The following is an 11,173-nucleotide window of genomic DNA, read 5'->3' on the forward strand; positions in this document are numbered from 1 at the left end:
TGGGGTGGGAGTCTGGGTTAGTAGATGACCTATTACATACAGAATGGATAAACAACAAAGTATAGCACAGAGAGCTATACTCGATATTTTGTAATAACATATGTGGGAAAAGAAACTGAAAAAGAATAAATATATATATAAATACTACATATAATGCTATATATAATGGTATGTATACATATATAAAGCTGAATCACTTTGTTGTACACTTGAAACTAAACAACATTGTAAATCAACTATATTTCAATAAAAATATATTCATTAATTTTTAAAAAACAAGAATATCAAAAAGAATGATATAATGGTATAACTGAATCACTTTGCTGTACAGCAGAAATTAACACAATACTGAATGTCAATTACACTTCAATAAAGAAAAAAAAGAAAAAAGGAGTTATAGCAGAAACAATCATCTCTGTTTGAGTGTCAAAGAAAGCTGCAACTTACCCCATATTATTTTTTATTCAAAATAAAATTATTTTCTGAGCCCTCTATTTTCTAATCCAGTCACTAATGACTCCGAAAGGGTGCCACACAGCAGTAATGATTTTTAAAATTTGCATTTAATAGCTATTCTGCCTCACTTCAGTGCACAGTTTAATAACCCATCTAACCTGGAGTAGGAAATGGCATCCCACTCCAGTATTCTTGCCTGGAGCATCCCATGGACAGAGGAGTCTGGTGGGCTACAGTCCATGGGGTCGCCAGAGCCCACACTGAGCACACACGCACACGAAACAGACTGACAACTTGGCATTAGTACATTTTGTAGGTAAATCATCCTGTTGGACATACCAAGAAGCAATTTTAGTTAAAACCCAGACATTCTAAAGGGGCTGCACTCAAGGGGGATATTCAAAACGTTGGCCTCCCGCAATCAGAATGGCACCCAAAGGCCACATTGGTTCATCTGGGCTGGGAAAGCAGAGGGTAGGTTTTATTTTTGTTTCTTGTTTTCCCTGAAAGGGAACTTCATGTTGAATTTCTCCAAGAACAAGACAAGGTAGCCAACACCTACCTTTAAATTTCTTCAAGCTAAACATTTTCCCCTCAGTATTCTATGGTGCAGAACTGGGAAAGATTCAACACTGTTTTTCTAAGGAAATGTGTGGCTTCTTGCACAGAATTGCTTGCTGCACACAGCTTGCTCAAAGTAGGTGCCCATTATCCCAGCAGATTAACACCAGGTTATTCAAATCTTCATGGCCTGCTGGTCACTGGGCCCACACTGATGGTATTCACCAGATAAATGGTGATGCCCCAGGATTCAGGAGTTCTACAGTGCCCTCTGCCTGGAACGTTCTCCCCCTGACTCAGCCCCTCATTGCCTTCGGATCTCTTCAGAAAAACAGTCTCTCAGAAGGGCATCCCCTGATCATCTGTCTAACAGGGAACTCCCCTTCCCCACTTCTCTCTAGTCTATTTCCCTGATTTTACTTACTTTCCTAACACACACTACAGGTCAGGGGATGCAAGGCCACCAGAGGTCCTAAAATCCTGTTTTCTAACAAAAAGGATAAGGGGAAGGAACAAAAATATAAAAGGTTCTGTGATAACACTTTAATAACTCTCTCTCTTCTAAGGCATATCTGCTACAGGGGAACATTTTTACTGAGAGGTAGACAGTAGACCGGAGAAGGCAATGGCAAGCCACTCCAGAACTCTTGCCTAGAAAATCCCATGGATGGAGGAGCCTGGTGGGCTGCAGTCCGTGGGGTCGCTAAGGGTCGGACACGACTGAGCGACTTCACTTTCACTTTTCACTTTCACACATTGGAGAAGGAAATGGCAACCCACTCCAGTGTTCTTGCCTGGAGAATCCCAGGGACGGGGGAGCCTGGTGGGCTTCTGTCTATGGGGTCGCACAGAGTCCGACACGACTGAAGTGACTTAGCAGCAGCAGCAGCAGCAGACAGTAGACATTCCCCTTTCAGGACCCCAAGTGAGAAACCAAATGTTGATATCAGATGTCAACACAGTCAGCAATTTTGGTTTTATGCTTTTGCTGTTGTTGTTGTTGTTTTGGCTTTGTCTCACAGTATGTGAGATCTTAGTTCTCTGAATAGGAATTAAACCTGCTCCCCTTGCAGTGGAAGTGCAGAGTCGTGACCACTGGACTGCCATAGAAGTCCCAGCAATTTGGTTGAGTCACCACATTCCTTAGGAGGCAGAGGCCGGGTCACATCCACAGAGCTCTATCATGGAAGACCCTCTCTTTGCTCCTCCTAAGACAGAGCTCTGATAGAGAGCAGGGATTCTCTACCACTATGACATTTGAAACATAAGTGACCTCACCAGTGAGCTAAGAAGCTGGCAAAAGTAACATCTTATTAAATAACTCTGTCCTCTAATAAAAACCTCTTAAAGTTGCAAGCATGCATAATCCCTCAGAAGAGAAAATGTTTTTTTAATGGCAGAAACTTTTATGTATCTTTCTCCCAGAGAGAATCTCTCTCACACTGCCTTAAAAAGAACTAACCAAATAATAATATAAAACTCTGGTAAGGAGAAGAGAGGATCTCTCTGCAGCTTAGGGCACAGGCTCTCTCCAGCAGGCCAACATCTGCAAACCAATCTATACCCTTGGGATCACATGGATGGAAAAGTTGATTTAACTATTCCTTTCTTTGTTGCAGGGTGAAGGCCTCTCTCAGAGGACGCTTGTGTGATACCTGTGGTTTTTCCAGTAAAAAAAACCCACTCACACACCAAGCCTTTGCTAAGCCATTCTGAACTATCCTGTGTGACTCATCTTTGGTGCCCCAGGACACCCCTTAACAGAATTGTGACCCTTAATACTCCAGAAGATAGAGCGCCAACACTTAAATACAGTGTGACCAGACAGTGGTTAGACCCTCCCTTACTACAGACGGGGCTCACTTTCATGACCCATGTGCTGATTACAAGCCCCCAGTTTAAAAATTAAGTAGGCAAGTCATCTTGAACCCAGACCTGCAAAGGGGTGTGTCTTGCCAAGGCAGAGAGAGGAAAGTCAGCAGAAAAAAGAGAGAGATGAGAGCAGAATTCATCACAATTCAAATTCAGTTGGATTCTGAACCTCTTATACTAAAAAAAGCTCATTTCCATCAGTGGTAACTTCCACAACTAATGGAGTGAACTGGGGCTTAGTAATGCAGATCCAGGGCATCAGGAGAGCTAAGTGGTTAATGCCAAAGGTCCTGGGGAGAACTGGCTCCAATTCTCTCTCAAGCCAGCCAGACAAGGTAAGGCCAGAAACTAGACAGATACCATCACCCTGGGAAGAAGAAAGTCATGTGGGGAAATGGGGCTTTTGAACTGTGGTGTTGGAGAAGACTCTTGAGAGTCCCTTGGACTGCAAGGAGATCCAACCAGTCCATCCTAAAGGAGATCAGTCCTGGGTGTTCTTTGGAAGGACTGATGTTGAAGCTGAAACTCCAATACTTTGGCCACCTGATATGAAGAGCTGACTCATTTGAAAAGACCCTGATGATGGGAAAGATTGAGGGCAGGAGGAGAGGGGGATGACAGAAGATGAGATGGTTGGATGGCATCACCGACTCAATGGACATGGGTTTGGGTGGACTCCGGGAGTTGGTGATGGACAGGGAGGCCTGGGGTTGCAAAGAGTCGGACACGACTGAGTGACTGAACTGAACTGAAACTGCGAGAGCTGCTCATTGTCTGCCTTCCCCCACTAACACACACACACCCCCCAAGACTTGATACTCTGAGTACCCCCTCTCTACACTGAGCAGGAAAGAATAGTGTTACTGTCAATGTGAGAAGGGAGCCAAACCTTTGTGGAGAGAGGAACCTCTGAGGATCAAGAGGGGAGATTTCTCCCAGGACCAAGTTACCCAGCAAGCTTGGTGGCCCTGGGATAAGGTAGTCTGGAGAAAGAAAGTGCCATTGAAGACTAAAACCCAGCTCTCAGCTTCCTAGATGATGCATGCATGCGTATGAACGCTAAGTCACTTCAGTCGTGTTCAACTCTGCACGTGACCCAGTGGACTGTAGCCCGCCACGGTCCTCTGTCCACGGGATTCTCCAGGCAAGAGTCTCGTTGTCATGCCCTACTCCAGGGGATCCTCCCCACCCAAGGACTCAAACCTGCAGCTCTGGTTTCATTAGCAGGTGGGTTCTTTACCACTAGCACCACCTGGGAAGCTTCTCCTCAAGGATAGGAGAACTAACTCTAAAGAGGAGGAAATCATCTTGAGAGGGACATCAACTTTTACTAGAGGGAGTGTGAAGTCTAAATTGCTTCAGCCATGTCCGACTCTTTGCAATCCTATGGACTGTAGCCCACCAGGCTCCTGTGTCCATGGAATTTTCCAAACAAGAATACTGGAGTGGGTTGCATGTCCTTCTCCAGGGGATCTTCCTGACCCAGGGATTGAACCTGCATCTCTTATGTCTCCTTCATTGGCAGGCAGCTTCTTTACCACTAGTGCCACTTGGGAAGCCCGAGGGAGTGTGAAAGGGAGGTGATATTTTTTAAAATAGATTTTGTTGCTCTCTTTTTGTTTTTCCAGACATTCATTTTTTCATTCAGCCAACAAATAGTTATGAAGTGCCTGCTGTGGGTCATATGTTGCTGAAGGATAAGGATCAGTTCAGTTCAGTTCAGTTTATTTGCTCAGTCGTGTCCAACTCTTTGCGACCCCATGAATCACAGCACGCCAGGCCTCCCTGTCCAATACCAACTCCCGGAGTTCACTCAAACTCATATCCACCAAGTCGGTGATGCCATCCAGCCATCTCATTCTCTGTCGACCCTTTCTCCTCCTGCCCCCAATCCCTCCCAGCATCAGAGTCTTTTCCAGTGAGTCAACTCGTCACATGAAGTGGCCAAAGTATTGGAGTTTCAGCTTTAGCATTAGTCCTTCCAATGAACACCCAGGACTGATCTCCTTTAGAATGGACTGGTTGGATCTTCTTGCAGTCCGAGGGACTCTCAAGAGTCTTCTCCAGCACCACAGTTCAAAAGCATCAATTCTTCGGCGATCAGCTTTCTTCACAGTCCAAGGATAAGGATACATAACATAAAAAAGACAGACAAAGCTTCTGCCTTCATGGACTTTATATTCTGGTAGAGAACACTGTCAATAATTTTTAAAAAGCAGCAAATACTTAGGTGATGCTTTCCACATGTCAGACCCATTTCTAAACACTTTCCATGTAGTAACTCATTTTTATCTTTATCACAACCTACACGGTAGGTGCTATTATTATCCCCTTTTCACAAATAAAGAAACCAAGGCATATGCAGGCTAAGTAACTGGTCCAGGTGTCCCCAACTAGTAAATAACAGAACAAGAATCTGAAGCCAGTAAGTTAAATTTTAGACCCACATTTTTAATCAATACAGATTGGTATCAGTATGGGTGTGGGTTTGGGGGTGGAGACAGTGAAGGGGATGGAAATAGAGGTAGAGAAGTGGACAGGAGACCTCTAGGTAAATCATCTTGAGAGGGATTTAAGTTTCAGCAGAGGAGGCCAGATGAAAGAGAAAGATGGATAGATACATAGATATATCCTATAAAGAAAATAGGCTTAAAAAAAAAAAAGGAATGGAGAGGGAGTGGGGGTTTGGATAGGGTAGCCAGGGCAGGTGCCCCTGGAGCTAACCAGAGAAGATTCCCAAGGCTTGACCCAGCCACGGGCAAGTGTGATCATGAGTGACCAGGTCCCAGTCCTTCAACCACAAACCCCAGAGAAGACCCACGGCTGGAAACACTTCCATTACAGCAGTCACTGTCCAAGGGCAGTACCTACTGAAGCAAAGGCCAGTTGAAATGCAGAAGACCCGTCCTTGTCATCTGTCTCCCTTCCTGGACCCAAAATACCTCCCCACATGTGAACACCAAATGCCATGGAGAGAGGGGAAGGGGAGTGGAAACCAGAAAGATGGGGTCTTTCTATAAAAACAGACTCAATGTTCTCCCCAAATGCCTGTTTAAATTTTTGAATCTGAGTAAATTTACCTGACTCAATTAAAGTGTAAAGCCCCCTGGGCACCTTGAGTTCCATCTAGAGGAGGGCAAGCTCATTAAGGGCATGCAGATCAGTAACGGAAAAATGTAGACTAACTCTGCTCTCGGCAGAGCATCTATGATGCTGCTGCCCCTACTGGAAGACTATCCCTTTGGGAATGAGAGGAGAGAGACAAGACACAGGATGAATAGCAGGAGAGGCTAAGCGGGTCTGCTGCTTTCCTTTAAGCTGCAACAGTCGTGGTTGCACAGATGTTTGGTCACGGCAAGGGGAAGGAAGGAAGCACTCCTGCTTAAGTGCATCACTGAAGACACCAGGATTACGCACCGCTTCACCGTAGTCTTTCTAAAGCTTAAAGCGTAATTTAGAGGAAGCTGTTCGTGGCATTGCTGCATTCAGTTCCCAGCACAGATCTGGATGGGCCTGGAAGCAGTTTCCAGCCTTCTGAATGTGGGTCATAAATACGTGCTCATCAGAAAGGGCATTCCAATCAAGTGGCTTCACATATTTATCATCATTTCCATGAAAGGCTTTTATTAGCAACCTTTTGCATAAAGTTCAGGCAGCCCAGATTTATATGCAGATATTAAGGAGTCACAATGCCTACCCTCTTGAAATTTAAATTTGACAATGTTCATTTGAACAATCAAAAGTAGGAAGTCAAGAGATACCTGGAGTGTCAGGAAAGTTTGGCCATGAAGTACAAAATGAACTGGAGCAAAGGCTAACAGAGTTTTGCCAAGAGAACGCACTGGTCATAGCAAACACTCTCTTCCAACAACACAAGAGACTTCTCTACACATGGACATCACCAGATAATCAATACCAAAATCAGATTGATTATATTCTTTGCAGCCAAAGACGGAGAAGCTCTATACAGTTAGGAAAAACGAGACCAGGAGCTAACTGTGGCTCAGATCATGAAATCTTTATTGCCAAATTCAGACTTAAATTGAAGAAAGTAGGGAAAACCACTAGACCATTCAAGTATGACCTAAATCAAATCCCTTATGATTATACAGTGGAAGTGAGAAATAGATTTAAGGGATTAGATCCGATAGATAGAGTGCCTGATGAACTATGGACGGAGGTTCGTGACATTGTACAGGAGACAGGGACCAAGACCATCCCCAAGAAAAGAAATGAAAAAAGACAAAATGGCTGTCTGAGGAGGCCTTAGAAACAGCTGAGGAAAGGAGAGAAGTGAAAGGAAAAGGAGAAAAGGAAAGATATATCCATCTGAATGCTGAGTTCCAGAGAATAGCAAGGAGAGATAAGAAAGCCTTCCTAAGTGATCAATGCAGAGAAATAGAGGAAAACAATAGAATGGGAAAGACGAGATCTCTTCCAGAAAATTGGAGACACGAAGGGAATATTTCATGCAAAGATAGGCACAATAAAGCACAGAAATTATATGGACCTTACAGAAGCAGAAGATACTAAGAAGAGGTAGCAGGAATACACAGAGGAACTATACAAAAACAGTATAATGACCTGGATAACCAGGATGGTGTGATCACTCAACTAGAGCCAGACTTCCTGGAGTATGAAGCCAAGTGGGCCTTAGGAAGCATAACTACAAACAAAGCTAGTGGAGGTGATGGAATTCCAGCTAAGCTATTTCAAATCCTAAAAGATGATGTAGTTGAAGTGCTGCATTCAATATGCCAGCAAATTTGGAAAACTCAGCAGTGGCCACAGGACAGGAAAAGGTCAGTTTTCATTCCAATCCCAAAGAAAAGTAATGCCAAACAATGTTCAGACTAATTGTACTCATTTCACATGCTAGCAAGGTCATGCTCAAAATCCTTCAAGTTATGTTTCAATAGTACCTGAGCCAAAAACTTCCAGATGTACAAGCTGGATTTAGAAAAGGCAGCAGAACCAGAGAGCAAATTGCCAACATCCGCTGGATCACAGAAAAATCAAGAGAGTTCCAGAAAAACATCTACTTCATTGACTACGCTAAAGCTTTTGTGTGGATCTCAACAAACTGTGGAAAATTCTTAAAGAGATAGGAATACCAGACCACCTGACCTGTCTTCTGAGAAACCTGTGTGCAGGTCAAGAAGCAACAGTTAGAACTGGACATGGAAAATGGCCTGGTTCCAAATTGGGAAAGGAGTATGTCACAGCTGTATACTGCTTATTTAACTTATACGCAGAGGACATGCAAAATGCCAGGTTGGATGAAGCTCACGCTGGAATCAAGATTGCCAGGAGAAACATCAATAACTTCAGATATGCAGATGACACCACCCTGATGGCAGAAAGCGAAGAACTAAAGAGCCTCTTGATGAAAGTGAAAGAGGAGAATGAAAAAATTGGCTTAAAACTCAACATTAAAAAGACAAAGATCATGGCATCTGGTACCATCACTCCCTGTCAAATAGATGGGAAAAAATGGAAACAGTGACAGATTTTATTTTCTTGGGCTCCAAAATCACTGTAGACGGTGACTGCAGTTATGAAATTAAGACGCTTGCTCCTTGGAAGAAAAAGCTATGACCAACCTAGTGAAAGAAAGTGAAGTCACTCAGTCGTGTCCAACTCTTTGTGACCCCATGGACTGTAGCCTACCAGGCTCCTCTGTCCATGAGATTTTCCAGGCAAGGATACTGGAGTGGGTTGCCATTTCCTTTTCCAGGGGATCTTCCCAACCCAGGGACTGAACCCAGGCCTCCTGCATTGTAGGCAGACGCTTTACTGTCTGAGCCACCAGGGAAGTTAGACAACCTAGACAACATGTTAAAAAAAAGAGACATCACTTTGCCAACGAAGGTCTGAATAGTTAAAGCTGTGGTTTTTCCAGTAGTCATGTATGGATATGAGAGTTGGACCGTAAAAAAGGCTGAGCATGGAAGAATTGATGCTTTCAAACTGTGGTGCTGGAGAAGACTCTTGAGAGTCTGTTGGACAGCAAAGAGATCAAACCAGTTCATCCTAAAGGAAATCAATCCTGAATATTCATTGGAAGAACTGATACTAAAGCTGAAGCTCTAATACTTTGCCCACCTGATGTGAAGAGCTGACTCATTAGAAAAGACCCTGATTCTGGAAAAGACAGAAGGCAGGAGGAGAAGGGGACAACAGAGGAGGAGATGGTTGGATGGCATCACAGATTCACTGGACATGAGTTTGAGCAAACTCCAGGAGATGGTAAAGGACAGGGAAGCCTGGCGTGCTGCAGTCCATGGGGTTGCAAAAAGTCAAACATGACTTAGCGACTGAACAACAGAATTTGAACAATCATATAAATGTACAACTGAACAAAGCTCATCTTCAATTATTCTCTTTCCCACATGCCTCCACTAAGATGCAGCTATGGAGGAGCTCTTTCTTATGTCCATCTAGCAATTCTGTACAGGATGTTCTCACTACTACTGACCTAAAAATCCCTGTGTGCCACCTATTCATCCTCCCTCTCCCCAAACCTCTGGCAACCACTGATCTTTTTTTTTGTTCCCATAGTTTTACCTTTTCCAAAATGCCATATAGTTGGAATCAAACAGTAGGTAAAATTTTCAGGTTGGCTTCTTTCACTTAGTAATATGTGATTGTGCAATTGCATATTATGTAAACTTATATAATTAAGTTTCCTTCATGTTTTTTCATGGCTTCACAACTCACTTCTTTTTAGTATAGAATAGCATTCCATACAGAGAAGGCAATGGCAAGCCACTCCAGTACTCTTGCCTAGAAAATCCCATGGATGGAGGAGCCTGGTGGGCTGCAGTCCGTGGGGTCGCTAAGGGTCAGACACAACTGAGCGACTTCACTTTCACTTTTCACTTTCACACATTGGAGAAGGAAATGGCAACCCATTCCACCGTTCTTGCCTGGAGAATCCCAGGGATGGGGGAGCCTGGTGGGCTTCCGTCTATGGGGTCACACAGAGTCGGACACGACTGAAGTGACTTAGCAGCAGCAGCAGCAGCAGCATTCCATGGTTTGGATATACCACAATTTACTTATCCATTCACCTACTGAAGCCTGGTGGTTTCCAAGCTTTGGCAATGATGAATCCATAAAACCACAGTAAACATCTGTGTGCAAGTGTTTGTGTGGGTGCAAGTTTTCAGCTCATTTGGGTAAATACCAAGGAGCTTGACTGCTGGATTATGTGGTAAGAACATGTTTACTTTGGTAAGGAACTGCCAAACTGTCTTCCAAGTGGCTGTGCCATTTCGCATGCCTGCCAGCAATGAAAAGAGTTGCTAGTTATTAATACATCCTCACTAGCATTTGGTGTTGTCAGTGTTTTGGAAGTTAGCTATTCTAATAGATATATAATGGCGTGTCACTGTTGTTTTAATTTGCAGTTTCCTAGCGACAATGATAGGTAGTATCTTTTCATATACCATCCCATTGCTTTTGCTGTACTCTACTCATTGGAAGAAATTCAACAGATCCAGCACACACTCAAAAGGAGCGAACTACACAAGGGCTTGAATAGTAGGAGATGCGGCCACTGGGATCATCTCAGAGGCTGCCCCACATAATTAGATTCAGAAGAGTGGAGGAGAGCAATTAGAAACAGTGCTTTTGAGGAGACTTGCTATCAAGAGTGATATATTTGATATATCGAATATAAAACATGAAATAGAAATCTATTTTATACCTTTATTCCTAAATTTTCCAGAGGTCTTGTGAACAGCTATGTTCGAGCAACAAACCTGAGAGGGCATTTTTGCAATAGTCTGTTTTGTGTCCATTCTGGGGATCATAAACAAGTACAGTTGTATCCCAGTGCCTCCAGCATGCTTACCTGTACAACCTCTAACAGCTGAAATCAGCCACATTTCAGCCATCATCCGCTTCTACTGAGGCAAATGAAACCAACTGGCCTCCATGAGAGCAAACATTCTCTCCTGGCTTGAAAACAAGCCTACAGCTGCTTGGAAGAGGCAGGCTGCTGGGCAGAGAACAGCATGTGGCAATTGGCCCACTGACGCCAATTAAAATGTTACCCAACTGCTGTGATCATTTAAATCATAAACAATGTCTCCAGTTGCTTTATCTCCTGACTCTACACTACAGCCACACAACAAAATGTGCACTAAACAGAGACAAAAGGAAATGAATGGGCCAATTAATTGGCGGAAGCAAATGTCCAAGATCTGTGTCTGATGTTAGTCCACTGAAAACAAATAAGGATCAGACAACTGCAGGGTTGGGAGAGGACGATAAAAAA

This window comes from Moschus berezovskii, chromosome 3 (assembly GCF_049115385.1).
Source record: "Moschus berezovskii isolate FMDL1 chromosome 3, NW_MosBer_1.0, whole genome shotgun sequence".
Lineage (NCBI taxonomy): Eukaryota > Metazoa > Chordata > Mammalia > Artiodactyla > Moschidae > Moschus > Moschus berezovskii.